Consider the following 20,282-nt stretch of genomic DNA (forward strand, 5'->3'; position numbering starts at 1 on the left):
TCCTTGCCCACTGGGCACCATGAGCTGGCGAGAGAGTGGAGAGGAACAGCCCCTGTTTGTTTACCTCCCCTAGGAGCTGGCCCTGATTCATACCCTACTCACAGGGAAGTAGTGCAAGGTGTGGCCTGGCCAGCGTCTTCCTCAAAGCAGCAGCAGCTGCCGCCACCCAGCAGCCTGGCTTCCTGGTTCTGCTCAGGGCTTGCTTGAGGCCAGGGTGAATGGTGGGTGGGGTTTCCTTTTGCTTCTTCCTGGGGGCAGGGAGTGCTGTATGCCAGGCCAAAGAGGGTGGCCCCTTTCCCCAAACACACACACTTGTTCCTTTAGCAGAGGTGGAGCAGGCTGAATTCCAACAGGTGCAGCTCATCCACACAGAATATGGTGTGTTTAGAACTTTAGGTGCCCCTCTCCAAAGCATCAAGGAAATTTTGCAGGGGTGTTTAACTCTGGGGTGGGTGAGGCAAGATGATTAGGGTTGTAGCCAATCAAGTCCCAGCAGACCCATTTAAATTAATGGACCTATGTTAGTCACCTCTATGGGTTTCATTGAGTCTACTCTGAGTAGACTCTCTGAGTCTACTCATGGTGCTCAGGGGGTTGGACTCGATGGCCCTTGTGGTCTATTCCAACTCTATGATTCTATGAGTAGGATTGACGTTGGCTGGGAGGGAGACAGTGGGTTGTAGCCAATGTTACTCCTGCTCAAAGTAGTCCCATTGAAGTTAACAGACAACATTAGCTTAGGCCTTGTTACTTTCAGTTGGTCTGCTGTGAGCAGGACTGAGTAGACTACAGCCCAGAGTACTGGAATATATGGGCTCTCCCAGGGCTTCATCTAGCAGCCCTTTCCTCTTGAGCTCTCGTTTGCTATGAGAATACAGTCGTACCTTGGAAGTCGAACGGAATCCATTCCTGAAGTCCATTCGACTTCCAAAATGTTCGGAAACCAAAAGGTGGCTTCTGATTGGCTGCAGGAAGCTCCTACAGCCAATTGGAAGCCGTGGAAGCCCCGCCGGACATTTGGGTCAGAGGTGGACTAACTTCTAGGTTTGTGGTGTTTGAGAGCCAAAACGTCTGAGTACCAAGGCGTTCGGGATCCAAGGTACAACTGTACAGCCTCCAGCTGCAGTGGACCCCTGAAAGGCTGCCGGGGACTAATCGGAGGAAAAGGCACCATCTTCTGGCTTCCTTCCCAGAGGCATCTGTACCGGATGCCTCCTGCAGGAGTTGCTACGGAAACAAAAGAAGGCTGCACTTGTTGAATTTCTGCCTGACAGGAAGCCAATCTAAACCACAGGGGCCCAACTGTCCGGAGGAGCCACTGACACACTTTGCAATGCCAAGGCTATGCCCTGGAAGAAGATGCAGCAATGATGAGGACAAAAAGTGCCTCTGAGCATGCATTGAGCAACCACATCCAAAACCCACATCTCTGGGTCTTCTTTGGAAAGGAATCATTTCTCTGTCACGGCTTCAGGCTGCTGTTGCGCCACTGGCTCATGACGTCACCACCACCCTGTTTCACTCTGCGTGATGTCACTGCATAACCATGCTCCCATCAGTTGCGTGTACAATTTCTCATCAGGCCAGATCACCAAATGTTTAAAAAGCAGCTCGGCTGCCTTTCGGCTCCACCCAACGATATGCGTCAGGAAGGCTTGTGGCAACACGCAAAAGCCTCGTTTTCCGTAAGGCACGGCAGGTGCCCGTTTTGCCACCCTCCCCTTCAAGGGGCCCCTAGTTTTCTAGAGACCCTTTCCCAGCTTTCCTTGCTCTCAGAGCTGCTACACAAGACCTCCGCTGTCAGCTAACCCCAGGAATCTCTTCCGCAAAGGACAAATCCAGGCCAGATCTTCGAGGAGCTAGAACAAGCCCAGGCTGTCATTGTGCCTGCAGCTGGTGAAAGCCATATGACATATGTGTAGCCTTACATGGCATCTGCCGGCCAGCCAGGGCAGGCCTCTCCGCCCTGCCTGGACCCCTGCAGAGGCGTTGTTAGGCAGTGCAAGGAGGACCAGCACTGAGTGAGAAGGACCAGGAGGAGGACTTGGCTTCGGACTAGGGGCAGAGCAGGCTGGCCCATTAGGGCAAATGGGGCACTGCCTCATCAACCTCAGCCCACCTCACCCCGGTCTGCCTATCTTAAGGGCTCCCTGCCTTCTTCCCAACCAGACTCAAAGGCACCAACCATCAATGAAGGGGATTTTTGCTGTTATCATCACCTGGATAGGAACACAAAACTGGCATCCAAGGTTAAAGGTAAAGGTAAAGGTACCCCTGCCCGTACGGGCCAGTCTTGCCAGACTCTAGGGTTGTGCGCCCATCTCACTCAAGAGGCCGGGGGCCAGCGCTGTCTGGAGACACTTCCGGGTCACGTGGCCAGCGTGACATCGCTGCTCTGGCAAGCCAGAGCCGCACATGGAAACGCCGTTTACCTTCCCGCTAGTAAGTGGTCCCTATTTATCTACTTGCACCCGGGGGTGCTTTCGAACTGCTAGGTTGGCAGGCGCTGGGACCGAGCAGCGGGAGCGCACCCCGCCGCGGGGATTCGAACCGCCGACCTTTCGATCGGCAAGCCCTAGGCGCTGAGGCTTTAACCCACAGCGCCACCCGGGTCCCTGGCATCCAAGGTTACGCCACGGTATATGGTGTCTGTGTTTATTAAAATACGATTGAATCATTGTGTCATCCTTTCCAACTCAAGGACTCAGCTTCAGTCACCAACAACGTCTTCCCTGCTTCAGCCCCTGGATTGATGCTGCCGGCCAGTGTTGACCAGCACGGTACATGAGGCAGAAAAGTTCATTTTCTCCCTATGTTCTGACTGCCGTTGGCAGGCTGGCTGAGGAAAGAAAGAAAGTTAATTTGGTCGTTGGTTATGGAAAGCCGAGAATGAGAAATTAGATGTGAGTCTGGCCAGCTGGAGTCAGGAAATAGCTGTGTTGACCAATGAAGAACAAAATCCAAAAGGAATGTTTGGGGGATACTTCCAGGGAAGTGGCTATGTACATCTATTGGAAGTAACAGACGTTTTTGTGGAAAAGGTTTCCTAAGAATAATTAGTAATCTGACTTTTAAACTTTGCTTATTTTATGTATCTCTGTGTTTCTGCTGTGATAACTGGGCTTGAGGTTTCAGACTTCTGCATTCTTCTACACTGAGCTGCTGCTGCTGCTGCTGCTACACATTAGTCACAGCCTTTGCCCAGGACAAACAAACATAAGCTTTAAAGGGAAGCAATTTTGTTACATAAGATGCTTTTGCGGACGAGGTGCTCCTCAGGTGCATGAAGCTGGCAGGAATATATAAGCTGGCGGGTGAAGAGGAGAACATTGGGGATGGTGGAGTCAAGAGGGGATGAAATGCCAAAAGGACAGAGAAAATCCAGCTGAGGCTTAGCGTACGGATGCAAAACAAGCACACTGAGCATTGCCAGCAACAGCAACTGGGAGTAATAAAAATGTCTGTTAACACCTGTAAGAGGAGCAGGAAACAGTTGTCCTGATTTCTCACAGTGCCACTTCCGAGGAGCAAAGATGCCCCTTGACGGAACCAGCCATCTTTCCCGGCCCTGGTTCATTCATTATTGTTTTTATTGATTTCTTCATCGCCTTACCATCTCAGGGCAAATTGCCCATACGATAATTGGAAACCGCGGGGGAAACGAAAACAAGGAACACATTTAAAACTGAAACCCCAGTGGCAAAGACCCCTTTCTCCACCTGGGGATGAAGCCAATCAGAACAAAAAACACCTCCAGCTGTTTCCGGAAAGTGTGGACCTAGAGGGGCTCCTGTAGTGTCTTGAGAGGAGGGGTGCTGTTCCACAGAACAGGGGCAGCCATTGGGCAGGGGAAGCTCTTTTGTCAACCAGATGAGAGAGGCTGGGCCCTTGGAGAGAGGCCTCTGAAACAGCAGACGTCTCTGCCAAGGGGCAAAACTGCCAATGGCCCATTATCCTTGGTGTGCAGACCCTGATGCTGCCACAGCCCTGCATCCTCCTCAAATCTGAGGAGGGTCTTTCAACAACCAAGGCTGCCCCACCGCAAACCATGAGGGTGTCTCCACCCTTGGAAGGAAAACCTCTTGCTTTGGGCCTGGACCCAATCCTGTCCCAAAGCAGGCGAAATGCTGCTGCCAGGCACTCGAGGAGATGGCTGGCACCACCTGGTGCCAAGAGGGACCCTGGCAGGGCTGCTGGGGTTGTGGGCAACCCTGCGGGTGGCGCTTTCCACAGCCGCAGGTAGCAACAGCAGCAGCGGCAGTGCCAGAACTGTGGAAAAGCTTCCTCTTGCCTGCACCTCCTGACACCTCCCTCACCCTTTCCCAGATGTGGAGGTGATGAAAAGAGCCTGCCTAGCTGCAAAGGAAGCTGTGTGTGCAAAACCTGTCAGCACGCAGGAGGCTCCATCTGGGGGCATGTCCCTCCTCCATTGCATGGGAGAGGGGGAGCTTAGCTCCCCTCCCAGGTTGCCTCTCTCCCCACCTCTTGGCCAATACCTTGAGGGCTGGGCACGGCAGGAGGTGCGTGCCTGTGGGCGGATTGCCTTTTAAAGTCGCAGTGCTGCACACCCAAGGAGGGGTCCCTTTCCAGCGAGGAGGTGCCGGAAAAGCCCCTTTCTTTGAACTAGAAACCTTTCGGGCAGCCAGAAGTGCGTAAGAGTTGGCTGCCACCGTTGAGCATGGAGAAAGAAAGCACCATTCAGGGCACTCTTTCCTAGGTTATTGCCTCACGTCTTCTGGGCCTAAGATAGGTAGGCCAAGCGACCCCCTGAGCATCACTCCTGCTGCTCTACAAAAGCCCAGAAACCATCATTCTGTGAGGGCATCACAAGAGCAGGAAGGGGTAACATAGGTGGCCCTCCAGATGTTGTCGGACTCCAGCGCCCTTCGCCCTTCCATGCTGGCTCTTGGGAGTCCTGCAACTTCTACAGAGCCACGGGTTTCCCATCCCTGAGCTAGACCAACACTTGCCTTTACTAACCCCACCCCAGCTCCTGCATCACAACTCTGCCTTCTTTTAATGAGGAGAAGGACTCATTCAGCTCCGCTGAAGATGCCCAGTCTGTCCACAGTTGTAACACCGGACAACGCTCAAAGCTACAGCTTTCTCTCCAGTAGCAACATCAGTGAGGGAATTAGAACTCCATTCACCCATCCCCCTGTCAGCAACACCCATTGTTGCTCGCACAGGATCAGCCACAGCAACAGTTCCTTCACTCCCCCATCTGGGGTCAAAGCTCTCCTCAGCTTTCGATGAGCTCTCAGGAACTTGGCCAGCATCATCTTGGCTCACCCCTTCTGGGGTAGTCATCCATCCAGACCATGATGAACAACAACTCAGTGTGTTATAGCAAGCTACCGTATTTATCGCTCTATAAGACACACCAGACCATAAGACACACCTAGTTTTTGGAAGAGGAAAACAAGAAAAAAAATATTCTGAACCCCAGAAGCCAGAACAGCCAGCGGGATCGCTGTGCAGCGATCCCGCTAGCTGCCCTGGTTTATGGGATAGCCACACACAGCCTCTCCCGGGCAAGGGGAGCCTTCATCCCTCAAGGCTCCCCCAAGAGCCGCGCTCCCTTTAAAGAGCGGAAAAGCCCCCAAGAGCTGCACACGCGCTCCATGCGGCTCTTTAAAGGGAGCGCTGAGCAGAGCCTCCAGCCTACATTCGCTCCACAAGACGCACACACATTTCCCCTTAATTTTTAGGAGGGGAAAAGTGTGTCTTATAGAGCGTAAAATACGGTATAACTCCCACCATCATCATCTCTGACCATTGGCCATGCTGGCTGTTGGGGCAGCTGGGGCCCAGCAATGCCTCGCAGGAGGGGGCAGGTGTCCCCCAACCCCGGTTTAAGAGTGTAACCCAAGGATTTCGTTTCATATTTCTGTGGCAAGTCTAAGGGTTTAACAGCTGAGTCAGAAACCAGGAGGTTGGAGCAGTGAGCAATCTTATAACAAGAATTTGGTGGGTCTGGTTTTTTACACACTTTGCCCCCCCCCCTCCCTTCTCTCCCCAAAGTGTGTGGGGAAGGGACCCAGCCTTCCCCTCCCCACCTGGATCTAACGCCTCCAGTGATTCCCGTGGCATTAAGGTGCAGCTGGCGAGAGTATCCATTTCTTACTTGCGATTGCATCACACATCAGAAGCAAAAAAGGGCCATAAAAATCGGGGGTGGGGGCCACGGAATCCAGCGAGTATCATAAAATTTTGAATAGGTTTTATTTATGGTCCAATAAATATGGAGCGCAACAGGCCGCGCAGTTTACAAGATGCATAACACAGATGGGTTTGGATGGGGGGGTGGAGGAATGAAAAACGACCTGTGGTTCCCCCCCGCTGCCCACTGTGGGCTTGTAAATAGTATCCCCGCCGCAGTTTTAAGGGATCCTTGAACAGTGATCCATTAAACTCTTCACGGGCCTTCCGTGGGGAGTGTCACGTTTACAAAACCGCCGTTATTCTCAACTCAGGAGCAAACATCCAAAACCGGTTTCCAGGAGGGAAACTGAGGCACTGGCATCTCCTCCTCTCTTGATTTAAAGAGAGGGATGCTTGGACTGTTTTGTCATGTGAATGTAGGGGCCCAACAATGATGGCTATTTCCTTGTCCAGAAAGCCAAGTCGGGAAAAACGCTGCAGGAGAGCTGGAAAAATTGAGACTATTTGTGTTTCTCGATGCATGCATGCCTTCTCCCAAAGAATCGTGGGAATGGCAACAGCAGCACCCTTAACAAACTACAGTTCCCAATATTCTTTTTTTTATATATAAGATATTTATTAGCGCTTTACAAAAAAGCATAGGTTTACAGAATAAAAGGATTTAAAACAGAAATTAACAAACTAAAAAGAAAACATAGAAGAGGGGGGGGAAATGACAAGAAAAAACAAAATACAAAAAACAAATAGCTAAGAAAAAAATTAAAAATAAATCCATTTTTCGATATCTTTAAGCTCATTTGCTTATTTCCTTGACCTCCTCACACCTCCCCTTTTTGTATTCCCATTTACATAATCAATTCAGCAAATCCTTACCCTCTTTCATTTATCTTAACTCTATATCTTAACCTATTATAACTATACATTTTTATCCATTATCAATCCATATTTGCTTATTCTTAATAACCTTGTTACCAATACCACTTATTTTCAATCCAACATCATTTTAACATTCATTAATTTTACAGTATAAATAGTCTTTAAATTTCTTCCAATCTTCTTCCACCAACTCTTCTCCCTGGTCTCGGATTCTTTTTTATGGAGGGGGGTGGAATCATTGTATGGCATGTTTGCAAAGATGCCCTTTGTTCTTGGACACCCAGGCCTCAAAGAACCCAAGCAAGGCTGCTTCCAAACAGGTTTCTATGATGGGATAGGTGTTTCTGATGAATGCACATTTTTTCGCAGCGTCCACACAACACCATCGGCATCAAATGCAGCCTGCATCTCCCCACCCCACCATATTTAATATGGATTTACATTTTCCAGGGGAAATCCAGTTAATTAAGAACAAAGCAACACCCCATTGTCAGCAACATCCCATTCACACAATTAAGTTCCTGTCTGGAAATAATCTAAGCAGTACTCACAGAGAGCTGCCAGACCCATTGATGGTATCTAACACCGAGTAAATTGGCAAAAATGTATAAATCAAAATCAAATCAGTGTTGGAAATGCAAAGAGAAATAAGGTACTTTTTATCATATGTGGTGGTCTTGTAGTAAGGTTAAAGCTTACTGGGAAACGATATATAATGAACTGAAAAAGTTGTTTAAAATAACATTTGTAAAACAAACAAACCCAGAAGCTTTCCTTTTGGGAATTTTAGGGGTAGAACTACCTAAACAGTATAGAAATTTATTCATGTATGTAACTACAGCGGCAAGAATGTTATTTACCCAAAAATGGAAAGAAGAAGAAGTCCCGATGAAAGAAGAATGGGTACAAAAACTTATGGAATATGCAGAAATGGCGAAACGTACCAGAAAAATAAGAAATCAAGCTAACAAACTTTTCATAAAAGAATGGAAATGGTTTACTGAATATTTACAAACTGTAAACCTATTGCAGGATTACTGCAATAACACTCAGTTTAATAAGAGTATATACCGTATTTAAAGTAGATGAATAAAATAATAAGTTAATTTAGAATATGCAGGAAATGTAAAAAAATAATAATTAAGGAACTGCATAAAGAAGAGGAAGAAAGTTGAGCTTTGAAATGTTGGAATGATTGGAAAACTATTGACATGTATGTACCTGAACATCATAAATTAAAAATTAAATATATATATATACTGAGTCAGACCCTTGGTCCATCTAGTGCAGTACTTTCTACCCTGACTGGCAGTAGGATTGAACTTGAGACCTTCTGCATGCCAAGCAGGTGCTCTCTGCCCACTGAGTGGAGGCCCTTTCCCCCAAGGCACTTAAGTCCTTTCCCCGAAGGCACTTAAGTCCATTTCAACTAGCCTGCCCAGATGAGTATTGACTTGCCTTGGGCACCACCAGCCCATGCTTAACAAATGACTCTGATGCACTTAGAAATCGGGAAATGCATGATAAAATTTGCTTACACGTCCTGGCACGTCCTCTTGCAAGATTTAAGCGGTCAGTTTGAGAAGAACCTGTCCTGTCTCCTCTCTGTTCCTAATTCCACACCTGGGAGTCACCTCTCCTTGCTTTGCTTTCTGAATTAAGAGGTCACAAGATACTTCTCAGCACCTTCAGAACCTTAACTGATTGATTTCGTGAGTCTGAGCAGCTTGAAATGGATTAAGGCTACAATCCTAAAGGCACTTACTAGGGCAGGGGTAGGGAACCTCATTTGGCGAAGGCCCAGATGTGGCCCTCCAGGCCTCCCTGACTGGCCCTCAGGACTCTGCCCAGGCCATACCTCTCACTGCTCTGCTCCATGGTTTTCCCAAGCGTAGAAATCACACCTCTCCACTCCGGCTAGGAGTACATAGGAGTCTGCCTGCCCTTCTCCTAACCCTCTCTGGGACGCTCCTATGCTGTTCTGCACCCAGGTTCTAAATATGAGTCAATGCACCATATTTCTTAAAGTTAGGGCTGCCATACATTCGTAATCTCCTGGATGTAGTCGGGATATGTCCATCAAAAATGGCGTCCGGGACGAATTTTAAAATGTCTGGGGAAACCCATACAGGAAGGGTTGAATTCTTGGCAAATTTCTGAAAAAATAGCTCCTTTTTTGTGATTTCACAAAAATCAAAAGCTCAAAGACAATGGCTGAAAAAAGCTCAACTGCTTTTGTGTCCGGATTTTCACTTCTTGGAATATGGCAAGCTCCATTCCCAACAGGACATGTTGGGTCGCCCAGCAGGGCACTCACAGTAAAATGTTTGCGTTGCCCCGGGACCCACAGCCCCTCAGGAATGGCGCCTATGTCCTGAAATCTTGCTGCCGCTCAAGATTGGGGGGAAAGATGCAATCTCTGAAGCAATATATTCTATAGTTTGCTGTTGTTTCCCGTGAAAAGCCCCCTCCTCCTTTTTGCCCCCTTCCACCTTCCTTCTGCCAAGGGTGCCCAAGGCCAGGGAGGCTAAGAGAGCAACAAACTACACCTGGAAGGGTGAGTGAAATATACTCGGAGTCGAGAGTGGATTTCATGCTCTTTATTCAGCTCATAGTGGTGAGGAGGAATGGCATTTCCCCCAGAATGTCTGCTTTATATACATTATTTACACAATGGGCCCCACGTGATTGGCTAATTCTGTGGTTTTTTTTAATAAGATATTTATTAAGATTTTTTAAAGTATTACAATAAAAATGAAAAAATAACAAAAATACAAAATAAAAATAGTTAAAAACACACAGAATTTCCATTGCTTATTTTCCTTTAGCTTGTTTCCCGGACCTCCTCATACCTCCCTTTTTTGTATTCCACTTCAAATTGTTGGTTCAGCAAATCCTTACCATTAGATTTTTACCTATTTATAACCCTTTTTTCATATTCTCTTAAAGCATTACAGCCGGAAACCACTTAATTTCTATCCAACATCATTCTAAAATTCATTAATTTTACAATATTTCTGTAGATAGTCTTTGAATTTCTTCCAATCTTCTTCCACCGACTCTTCTCCCTGGTGGATTTTGCCAGTCATTTCTGCCAGTGATTGGCTAATTCTGGGATTCACCTGTAGGCCAATCAGGTTGCGGATTCACTTCCACCTGGAGCTGGATTGGGTGGCTCCTGTGGACCAATCAGACTGCTGTATTCTGAATCCTATTGTTCTAGGACCAATCAGACTGCTGCATTTTGGATCCTATTCAACTCACTACATAACAGTGAGCCTCAATGGCACAGGCAGTATTTCTTTCCTGCCCTTTTATTTTTATTTTTGCTGCCGGTCCCTCCCCATTGCTGAGGGGCAGAGAGGGAGGGGGGAAAGGCGGGAAAAATGAGAGCGGCTGAAGGAAAATTAGCAAAGCCGTTCAAAAGAAATAGAGAAAATGTAAGAACCGCTGAGGAAAACGAAATCAGATGAGGTGGAGAGGGCTAAGAAACCGGAGGGTGAGGGGAGATAAAGCGAAAAAAAGATGAAAGTGAGGGAATGTCAGGCTGGAAAAGAGTCTTCAAGAGAAAAGGGATGGCAAGAAGCCTGCCTGAGGCTCTGAAGGGATTTTGTGGGCGTGTGGAATTAAGAAGTCAAGGTGGAAAGGGAAGCTGAGGAAGGAGGAGAAGGCGGCATTTCGAAGCTCAAGGGAAGGAAAGAGGGAGAACCTGAGGAGATGAGAGTGTTGGTGAGGGGAAGGCAGCGTAAGAAAAGAAGGGGGAAAGAGAGCGCTGAGGGGGGAAACAGCTAGACGAAGGCATGCCAAGAAAGGTCTCTCAGAAAGAGGAGGGAAATAGGAAGGAGGGTGGCAAAGAAGCTGAGGTGTAAAAAAAAGGAAGGCGGGCAGGGGGACATGCAGTGACTGAAGGAAAGCTTCAAGAAACAAGCAGGGAGGGGAATATGAGGCAGGAAAAAGGAAGAAAAGGTGGCTAAAGAAGCTGAGGTGGAAATTAAGAAAGTGAATGAAGGAAAGCAAGAAAGTGGGGTAAACAATACTAATGCCTCACATCAAATGTAACTGGTCTGTAGAAAAGACACCAAGACCTGGAAAAACAAAAGAGACAATGCACATGCTTTTGTAACTTAAGAAACTCCTTAATAAAATTATTTTAGAAAGAAAAAGAAAGAATGAGGGAAATCTGAATTGCTATGGCCCAAAGACCCATCTGGATTCCAGGGCATTGTGCCCTCTCTCAGGTCTTCCCTCCCCCTCCTCAAACTTAGGAAAATAGCAACCTCACGGGGCAAAAAAGCAACATGCTTGGACACGAAGCGTTAAAATGTGGACTTCTGCCTGGAAAAAAGCGGGGCAAAAGGGGAGTGTGGATAAGCCCTGAGAAAAATCTACCCTTAAACTATCCTGAAGAAGCTGATTAATAGGAATTAGCAGGGAGTAACTAATCCGCACTAGCTGGTCTTGAGTGTGTCTGCTAAATGTCTCCAAATGCAGTAAACTGACACGGTTTAACCGCAGCACCTTTGTTTCTGTCAGCATTATTCAATTCTCCAACAATTACCCTTATTGAGCTTATGAAATGTTTTGTAACACATCAGCAGAAACATTATTATGGGCCTGCCTCTTTTATTCTCCACCCACGCCATGCAAGTTTCATTCCAGTGGCCTCTTGTCTGGAGATATTCATGATATGCATGGGAAACAGAGGACGGGCTCTAGTCTCAGTGGAGTATAAAATTGTTTATTTGTACGATTACAGGGATTGCTCGTTTTTCTTCCTTCAGAAAAAGCATGGCCACCTCTGGGGAATAAGCGGCAAACATCAGAGCTACATGGAGAAGGAACAGGGATGGATAAGAATCTAAGTTACAGCCTCAAGGGCACTGTACTGTGTGCACAGGGATCTGGTTACCCAAAATGGCACCCAGCCACAAATTAGGGGATCACACCCTTGAGATCTTCTGTTAGATGCCCTAAACCAGTTTTGGAAGTTTGTGCAAAGAGTTTGCAAACAGTTCCCACTTGCACTCCATTGGTACAAGGTAGGCTCCAAATGCCAGAAAGCTGCAGAAAAGTGATAGATTGGACCTTTTCATGGTGGGGCTGCTCCTTTGCTTAAATCCAGATTGCAGCCCTGAGGGCTGCCTCCTCCTTGCCACACAACACAAAACTTTGGCAGTGCCACTCCTGCCATAAATCAAGGAGATGAAACATCTGCTGTATTTATCAAACCAATTAGGGAACATCTGGTTGCCTTTCCAAGATATTTATTTCTCTCACATGCAGGCAGATATCCAAAAATAAACTCCCCTTCTTCCACGCCCAGTCTACCATGTGGCACAGACTTGCCAAAACAAAGCAATGTACCAGGTAGAAGAGAAAAGAGACATGAGAGAGACACTCTGGAATGGGATTGCTGCAGCAAAGACCTGTTGTCATCTGCCTTCTCCAGTTAAGGAGTCAGTGCCATTTGAAATATGGGGCATCCGTTCTGTCCTTGTAGAATTTCATGGTTTTGGAATAAGCAGGGGACGGAGGTGGGATGGCTGTGAGTTGGTGCAGCTGAGCCACTACATGAGACCTCTGACCAGCAAGAAATGCCAAAGTTTCTGTAGTGCACCATGGAAACGGCATGGCATTTAGCACCTTGGAAAACCTGATTTGTCCTGCTGCCAAAACTGTCCTGTAGTTTCTGCATTCCTTTGAGTCCGGAATGTCCATGGAGTCACCACAGCTACTCGGGGAAGATGGTGGCACAGCCTCTGAACTAGCTAAGCATGAAGTGAGGAGGAATTAAAGAACCTTTTAATGTGGGTGAAAGAGGAGAGTGCAAAATATGGTCTGAAGCTCAACATAAAAAAAAACTAAGATCATGGCCACTGGGCCCATCACCTCCTGGCAAATAGAAGGGGAAGGAATGGAGGCAATGAGAGGTTTTACTTTCTTGGGCTCCATGATCACTGCAGATGGTGACAGCTGTCATGAAATTACGGTAAAAGACACCTGCTTCTTGGGAGAAAAGCAATGACAAACCTAGACAGCATCCTAAAAAGCAGAGACATCACCTTGCCAACAAAGGCCTGTATAGTTAAAGCTATGGCTTTCCCAGTAGTGATGTATGGAAGCGAGAGCTGGACCATAAAGAAGGCTGATCGCCGAAGAATTGATGCTTTTGAATTCTGGTGCTGGAGGAGACTCTTGAGTCCCATGGACTGCAAGAAGATCAAATCTATCCATTCTTAAGGAAATTAGCCCTGAGCGCTCAGTGGAAGGACACGAGATAGATGGAAGTGCTGTTGTGCGATTAAGACAGATAAACTGTATTGCTTTATCAGCGTCTACATCTCTCTATTCCAAGTAATGGCCAAATAAACATTTGCACTGTTGCATTTGTTCCCTGGCCAAGCCGGTTCAAGGCAGGTCAGAATTACGCAGGATGGGAAAGATCTCTGGAACACCAAGGTTCTTTCCACAGGAAGAAAAGGTTCTTGGGAAGCTTTTCTCTGCTCACTTCTATAATTTAGCTGAAATGAGCTGCAGTCACCTATCAAGCATGGCTCCTTGTCTTTCATGAGTTTGAGATTGCCACAGACCCTGAGGGCAATTCCTGTTGCATGTTGTAATTGGATCTCAAGACCAGCATCCTCGTCCCATTTTCAGAGGTGATAGCACTGTCAGAGTTGGGGGTGGAGAAAGGAAGCGCAGTAGCTGTAGCATTTTCCCACATTCTCCGTTGTGGAGTGCGAACCCACTTGATTTATGTATTTCCTTTCCCCCCTTTTCCATTTGCAAAAATATGAAATCTGTGAATTTCAGTAGCACAACCAGTTTGGTGAGCCCCATGATTTCATCCCCAGACATGCAGCAGCTTCTACTCATACTGTGACGCACAACAGATTGTTAACTTCCCCTAAAAATGCACCTTTAGTGGTGCAGGCGCATGGCTGTTCTGCAGTCAACTTGAGTTAATGGCTCTTCTGGACACATTGGCAAACTGACCATGTTGTAGCTTCAGACAGACTTCTTGTAGGAAAAACCTCTGGATCTGGGCACAAAATAACTTGGATGCAAGACAGACCAGCTCAGCTTATTGTAGGGTTGTGCACCATGGAATCTGCAAATCTTAAAATCCATAGCAATGTGGGCAAAAACAGGACATAATTAACAGCTAGCATAATGCCAGAAGGGCCCTGCTTGCATTCCTTGTGTTTTCAGTTGGACAGTCTTCTTCCTGTCCTAGGCTGTACTGCAAAAAACACACACAAAACCCTCCTAATCTTTCCTACCATGTTCATCATTAACTAGAAATTAGTTTGGCCAACAATGTCAAGATCAGCATGTTCTGAAACCTCTTGAGTTGCTAGAAGCTGGGAGAGACAAACAATGACGCCTCACTTCCCAGATCATTCTGAGGTTTTATTTAAAGCACTTCTGAATGAGCTGCTTTATCATGCAGTTGAGAGGGGCCTTGTCATCCCGGCTCCTTCTCATAAGAACTACGGTACATGGCTGTTGCTGGGACTCACAGGTGGGGAGAGTGCTGCTGTTGCACCCCAGTCCTGCTTGTGGGTTTCCCACAGGTATGAGGTAGGTCATTGTAAAGACAGGATGCTGGACTAGGTAGGCCACTGGCCAGCAGGCCCTTACCTGAACCAATTCCTATTTGTCAGCAACCTTCTTGAGTGTGTGGTCCCGTCCGTCCCCCAGTACGGCACTCCAGATGAGCCTGACGACTGCAGAACAAAGTAATTTCTTGTGACTTGGAAACTATTAATGCAGTCTAAAAATCATATTAGCCTTTTTTTGCTGCCACATTACGCAGCTAACTCATGTTCAGCTTGTGATCAGCTGCAATCCCAGGATCCTTCTCACATGTTCTATTGCCAAACCAGGTTTTCCTCATCCTGTACCCATGTATTTGGGTTTTTGTGTGTGCCTAAGATGCAGAAGTTTACATTTGTCTCTGCTGAATTTAATTTGGTTTGTTTCTAACCAGTTTTCCATTAGGAACCTAAGAAGCTGCCTTATACTGAGCTAGCTGAATTCACTGAATGGCAGCAGCTTGCACATGTGTTTTTATATTGTAAACCGCCCTGTGATCCTCGGATGAAAGGTGGCACAGAAATTTAATAAATAATAAAAATAGTAATAAGGACATGAAAAAAGCCCTGCCAAGTTAGACCACTTAGTCCAGCATCCTGTTCCCACAGTGGCTCACTAAATGTGCATAGGAAGCTGTCTTTCTTGTGGCCCTGGGCTAGCAGCTCTGTGTTTGAGCTCTGCTCGGGGCCCTTGCCACTTGCTGTGAATTTAAGGTTAGCAGGCATGGCCCTTTGAGCATTTTTGGGTTGTCAGAATTGGTTTCTATGATCCATGTTAGGCGATGGTAGTACATGGGTGTGCATTAATTGTTTATAGTGTATGTTTATAGGGCATTTTGGAAAGGGGCAGTTAGCATGAAGGCCCTGGGAGTGGAAAGCAAAAAATTCCAATTCAGGCCTAGACGAGTTCCCTCTGTTGTTTCCTGGCATTGAAAACAAAAGAAGAAGTCTGCTGGATCTGACCCACTGCTCTGTTTCTCCACAGTGACGATCCAGCTCCCTCTAGGAAGCTCACAAGCAGGACTTGAACACAGTAGTCTTTGCTCATGCTCTTGCAACTAGTATTCAGTGTAACACAACTTCTTAAGACGGAGTCTCCATTTCACCATCATTCCTTATAACCACTTAATAGCTATGTTGACTATATGGGGGCGTGGGGGGGGGGGAGCTGAGAGGGGAAAGGGAAAGGCCAACCACTGTCAAGGTAGGAACATAAATCAGGAAAGACCAAAAATTACAGCTAAGAGAAGAAAACAGAAGAGCAAAGGGAGGGAACAATGGGAGGCCCATGTCTATAGCTGGTTAGAGAACAGCCTGAAACTCTGGTTATAGAAACCCTGTGTCATCGCCTACAGGAACCTGATGTCTCACTAAGGGATTATTTCAAAATCTCCTGAACAAACCTTAGAGATAGCAATGTCCGACTGTGGCAGATTTACAGCATGGATTTTTATAGCTGCTGACCACAGGCTCTCAGTGTAGATTATGGCTGTCTGCTAGCCTGGGAGAAGTGTGTTTCAGTTGAAGAGATGAATAATACTGGGGAGTTTGGGGAGGTGTTTCACAGCTGCCGGGTTTCTGTAGTGTGTTTTTTTAAGAGAAGACTGGGAGAATCAAGGCAGAGGGGAAAAAACGATACAAGAGTTTGCAGGAGTCTATGGCTGTGAATCCACCCTAATCCTTAGCATGGAATCTAGCATGCCCCCTTTGTCTCCCTCAGGTCTCTTCAAGTTACCCCTTGTTCGCATGTCACATGAAGGATGCAGCTGTGGGGTTTTTTTGTTTCACTTTTTGGTTGCCCTCAGTGAATTAAAATTCTGCTCTCTACCCACCTCTTGAGCAGCCTAACAATTGTGCATTAAATGATGATGAATTCAGTTGCTCATGGTGTTCACATATTTTTTCTTTATTTAAGCACCTTTATCATTACACTAGGGATGCGGGTGGCGCTGTGGGTTAAACCACAGAGCCTAGGACTTGCCGATCAGAAGGTCGGTGGCTTGAATCCCCGGGACGGGGTGAGCTCCCGTTGCTCGGTCCCTGCTCCTGCCCACCTAGCAGTTTAAAAGCACGAAGTGCAAGTAGATAAATAGGTACCACTCCAGTGGGAAGGTAAACGGCGTTTCCATGCGCTGCTCTGGTTCGCCAGAAGCGGCTTAGTCATGCTGGCCACATGACCCGGAAGCTGTCTGTGGACAAACGCCAGCTCCCTCGGCCAGTAAAACAAGATGAGCGCTGCAACCCCAGAATTGGTCACGACTGGACCTAATGGTCAGGGGTCCCTTTACCTTTACCTTTTTATCATCACACTGCTGTGTTCTGTATTTAGGCAATGTGGACAAAGCACAAAGCTCCAATCACTGGGCACAATCTCTAATGTAGTTTGGAATCCACATAAGCATGTTTTGTGATGGTGGATAAAGCCCCCCCCCCCTCTCTCCAATATATTTACCTAGTTTGCATCCTTGCTTCTTCATTTGAGCCAGCCTTAACTATACGTATCTCCTTTGCTGGGTTTACAGGAATGCCTCAAGACCCATCAGAAACTCAGGCCCTCAACCCCAACAGTGCAAAAATGAGAACTGGGGCACTGTGGACCCCAAAGAGAACATGCATGTGTGGACAAGCTCTGAAGAAGACCCACCTAAGGGTGGAGAGAGAGACAGAGAAAGGTGGAAGCCAGGAACCTCCCCCTGCTGCCTCCGCAATCTCAAGACTGCAGAAAAGAGGAGAATGGGGTGGAGCACCCCAGAGAGACCCCACATGACAAGAGAAGCTCCAAATTGACCTGAGAGGTGCTGCGTAGGACAACAGCTGACCACAAGGTTTCTGCGCCCTCACCAGCTTTGTGCCAGTGCTTTCCTGTGTGATGCACCAACAACATCCATGAGGGAGAGAATGTGGCAAACGTTGGCATCCCTTGCTGGTCCAACTCATATTTGGACAAGGACTCTTTCTCTCCTTGTCCCCTCCTCCTGCTTTGTTCTTCCTTTGGGTAGAGCCAGGAAGCAGGGAATGTGCTTTTGCGGTGTTATTAGGTGTCATTTGGCTGGATGGGTCTCCAAACCGGCAAGCGGACACCAGACAAGACAGTAGCTCCTATTCCCCGAGTTTAATGGTTTGAAATGAAGCACAGCTGTTGAGATGGAGTGGCTTTGAGTAACTGGGCCACACCTATGGGCCGCAGTGCAGAATGGTTTCTGTGCCTTTTAATGAAAGAGGCAGATCACATAGTTTTCCTGCTCTAAAGCCACAGCACAGCTGGAGGACAACAGTGCCGGATGAGTTGTTCTGGCAGATTAGGGTAAACAGAGACGAACCTTTTAACGCTTCCCTGGGTGTGTGGGCTGCAGCTTCAGCCTGGCTTCACTACATCCCATTCTGTTTATTTATCTACCTGTATAATGTGTGTACATTTATCTCTCACGCAGTATACCTGTGACTCTGGGTGAATCACAATGACTATTATTATTATTTTTGCTTTAAAGAGAGGGGCGGGGGAGGAAGGAAATGGCCCAGAGTCTACATCTGTATACAAATATTTAAAATGTACAAACTTAAAGAAGCTCCCACGTCACTTCGAGAACAGCGCCACCCCAAATGCCATATTTTAACTGTATAAAATATGCATAACTCTAGATGGATTAACATTCATAATTGGTGTAGCAGCTTAAGACAGGGAGCACCTATTTCCTATTCCAAAGCGCTGGCCACAATCGGTAGCTGCGCTGGGAGTCAGCTAGGGGCAACCTTGGGCACTTCCTCATGACTGTTTGGGGGTGGGGAGTGGCGCTGGTCTAATAGCTGCTTATTCTGCTGGTCATATGCCAGTTGCTTTGATCTTTCTAGCTATCACAATTGCTCTGCCCTCAGCTAATCTCACTGAGGCCTTTTTATGATAGTAATGCCTCTTATCAGATCTGGAACCTCTTGGGCCTCCTGCCAACTGGAAGGGGTATCCCCTCACCTACTGGAGGAGAAGGGTGTGTGTGAGGAAACCTACAGTGCCACCTCAAACTTCCTTCCGCTCTCTTTCTGCCTTATCAAAGAACTCCCTGGAATTGACGGGGCGGTGGCCGGACAAGAATGCAGTCAAAAGCTCCCCACCCACCTCTGTGCAAATAGGCTTCCACCTGATATGGCCAACAAGGTGACTCACCTGGGGCTGGAAAGAACCTCCTGTCCTTGTGCTGTGGTCAAACGGAGCTGCATTATTATCTTTCTGTTTCATTTTGTAGGGCTGGCACCATCTTAATGGGTTCGTAATTGAGAGCAATATGCCGTGACCCAGACCAGGCAGTGCAACTTTCTTCCCTGCCCTATTACAGGGCAGGTCACAATAAAACCCTATCTTGATTTTCACAGGTGCCTTGTGGGAGCAGGATAGAGTGAGAATTGTCCAACCCTTACAAATGGTATTGAGCCGAAAGCCAAATTAATTGTGATGCCATCTGACGCCTTTCCCCCTAGCATCAGATCTTCAAAGTCACCAGCCTGGTGTCATAAATACCCTCCTCTAAACCACCTGCACCCGTTCTTGCAGTTGTGTGAGTTTGCCAGATTAAACAGACCATAGCTATCCAGCAGCCAAAATGCAGGGAAGCTGCTTGCTTTTGTTTGAAAATAAGCTGAAGGGCTTTGAGAGGAGGTGAAAACTGCATTCTTGAAAGTGTCTTGCTATAGTTTCTGTCAAGACAACAGGAGGTGCCCAGATGAGAATTTACTAACAGGGTGGAATAAATTAGTTTATACATTTAACCTCCTTATTTAGAACAGCTGAATAATTTTTTTTAAAAAAAAATTAAAATCTTCTGAAATAAATCACTTTGTGGGCAAAGTAGTGGGGGCGGGGTTATAGTCTTTCAAAAGTTGGCAGGCAGGTGTTAGTGAGCACCTTGAAGGAACTCCTTCACACACACACACAAATGTGTCCCTGCTTCCCCCGCAGTGCGGTTGGCATTCTCAGATGACACCCATCACTCGAACACCCATCACTCCCCCTGACAAGCCAGGCGCCTGGCTGCCTCCTCCTTTGTGGGCACAAGCTCTGGCGTGTGTGGCTGCTCCTCAGAAACAGGGTGAGGGTTGGTAGGGGAAGGGCAGGGCAGGGAGCCAGCGGTGGAGCTGGTGGCAAGGTACCGCAAAACAAAAAGCAACAATTTTGGCACCGGCTCCATCCTAGGCAGAGAATGTGGCTGCATGAGTAAATGATTGGCAAGTATAGAGAACTATTAAAAAGAAGGGGGAAGTTCATGCAATGTTTTTGGAAGATCAGACTGGGTAAGATGAATATAAATTGATCTGACCCCTTCTTCCTGCCATGCTGACTCTGCCAAGTCAGAGAGTGAGATGTATACCTGGAGCTGCAAACAGGGCTTAACTTGAGCCAGGGCCAAGGACAGCTCCTCCTTGGGACTAGACTAGAATTCCAGGACACATCCCTGGAAAACCTGAAATGTTAATAGTGCAAGCTTGTAAACAGCCACCCTCCTGATCCCATCCGCCGGCCGCACAGCACCTCTTAGCAACCACATAGAAATGCATCATTAAATCGGAAGGGAGCTAGAGCTCTTTTTCTTGCAATCTGCCTTGCCTCACAAATAGGGAACAGGGGCCAATTGTAGAACTGTGAAGGATTTATGT

This window comes from Podarcis muralis, chromosome 7, assembly GCF_964188315.1.
Source record: "Podarcis muralis chromosome 7, rPodMur119.hap1.1, whole genome shotgun sequence".
In the NCBI taxonomy this organism is placed as follows: Eukaryota; Metazoa; Chordata; class Lepidosauria; order Squamata; family Lacertidae; genus Podarcis; species Podarcis muralis.